Source organism: Acyrthosiphon pisum, chromosome A1, assembly GCF_005508785.2.
Source record: "Acyrthosiphon pisum isolate AL4f chromosome A1, pea_aphid_22Mar2018_4r6ur, whole genome shotgun sequence".
NCBI classification, from domain to species: Eukaryota; Metazoa; Arthropoda; class Insecta; order Hemiptera; family Aphididae; genus Acyrthosiphon; species Acyrthosiphon pisum.
The window spans coordinates 9,294,395-9,296,818 of NC_042494.1; positions in this window are offsets into that span (position 1 = coordinate 9,294,395).

A 2,424-nucleotide genomic window follows, 5' to 3' on the forward strand; every position below is an offset into this window, starting at 1 on the left:
TCAAGTTAAATTATTAACCCATTATACACTGACCCATTTGTAACTTACTGTACAGCAGAGCGACATCCACTTAGCCGCTTTTTTTAATTTGATATTCTGGATATTTAAGTTGTTATGACATCTGATATTTAAGAAAATAACGGTTTTAAAAGCGATGTTTTTAGGAAAAATTAATTTTATTAAATAAATTACTTATTACTTTGGTATCTATCAATATAAATACATAAAACCAATATACTTATTCATAATGGTCGACGGACAATCTCCTCTCAGAATCATTCTTCGTATATAATGATTAATTATCAATGGATTCAAATGTAACACATACATTACAGTGAATTACTTCTCAATGACGAGGTACACTCAACACCTACTGCAGGCTATTGTACGGCATAGCAATTACCCACTTGCCTACATTTCATTTACCATTATATAGGTACTATTATTATAACATGCTGCAGAGCACAGGTTGTTTTGTTAAATATAGTAATAAGATAACTAATTTGTCAAAGTTCATAAAACAATTATGTTCAATGCACACAACTTTACGCACTACTTATACAATTAAATGTAATAGTACATCAGTTACGCATACATGTTTTAAATAATTATTACATATTTGAATTTATTTTCTTTACGACTGTAGAAATTAAATTCAAAATCAAATACAATTACAAATTTTCAGTCATTTATATTTGAATAGGTAACAAATTATAATAATTATTTTATTTCGTGTTTAAAATCTCGTATTATAATATAATTAATGATAGACTAGGCATAGCATAGTAAATATATAATGTTAATAACATTATTACATAATAAACATTATATAATCATTAATCATACAGTACACATGTATAATATTTGAAAATTTAAAAAAAGAAATTATGAAAGAAATGAATATATTAATTAATTAATTTAATCTACATAATAATAATATGTATTATGATAAATATTAATATGCTACAACTAACTTTACAACTGGTCGCAACACAACATATAGAACGTTACCAAAAATGTGATTTATTAGACGTACCAAATTAATTTATTGAATTTTTATTTTTTAATAATTATTGTTTTTATTTTTTTTTTATTATTATTATTTGTATTTTATTTGTTATAATTATTTTATATAATTTTTATTGGCATTTTTTACTATCGGACACGACAAGAAGAAGAACTTTACAACTTGGTAAATTTATTGAGGTGCCCGAAATTATTTTACTAGGGGGTGGCCCGGGAGAGGGGAGTTTATTTGTAGATAAAAATAAATATAATATAACATATTAGATTTTAGATTCCATGCAAGGCGATTTATTTATTATTCTTCTGTTACACGATAACTGATAAGTTTTTAAAACAATGCTTTGTTTTTTTGGTATTTTTGAGAGGTCAAAATAGGTCCAAGAGTTTTTAAAAATAATAAGAATAAAAACCAATTAAGAAAAAACGGAAATTTTTACGCAAAACTAGTTTTTTATGAAATCTATTTTGATTTTGTTGGTGTAACTCAAAAAATAGTTATTTTGTCGTAATTTAAAAATATTATTCGTGGGCATTTGCAATTTTTAATGTATACATGCTCGGACTGGCTGGGATGATGGGATGCTACAGCATCCCTTTCCCTAAAATATATTGGCCTAATATTATTTATCATATATTTAAGGACGCAAGACACCTAATAAACAGCAGATCGTTACCAACTAACGATTATTAGTAATCTATAATATTGTACAATTTTTATTGAAAGTTTGTTGTAACTTGGTACTTATTTACGTTTTTAACATATATTCAATATTTAATATTTTTTTAAAACAGAATAAAACATATTAATATTTTATAAATAATCTACATGTTTTAAATTTGCCCCAACAATTTTTGCTTTTTACCCTTTAAATTGTGTAGCATCCCGTGCTCTTTTTTACCAGTTCACGCCTGAATGTATATTATTATATTTTATACGCACAATGACATTTTCAATTGCATTGAAAAATTAATTCAACCTAATAATGCATTACTAATTGTATAATTAATGGCATTGATTGCAATATAAATATATCATAATATTATAATATAATATTTTGTAATATCTGCTGACAGACCTTTTTCGTTCAAAATCGTATTTGGTATAAAATTACGTAGTATAACATTGAATTCAAATTTAACACATCCATTACAGTGACCCATACGACATCTAATGTACAGGAGACCCGCTAGCTCACCTTTTTTTTTATAATGGTGACCTTTTTTTTTTTGTATAATGTAACGTAATTTGTTATTATAGTAATTTATCATAGTACCTATACTCAATTTAAAATAAATTTCCGAAAAGTCAGGGGGGAAATGTCCCTGCTTACTCTTTATTCCGTCACCTATGAATATTTAATGTTTTAGGCCCTAATTTTGGTGTCGTTTTTTTAAATG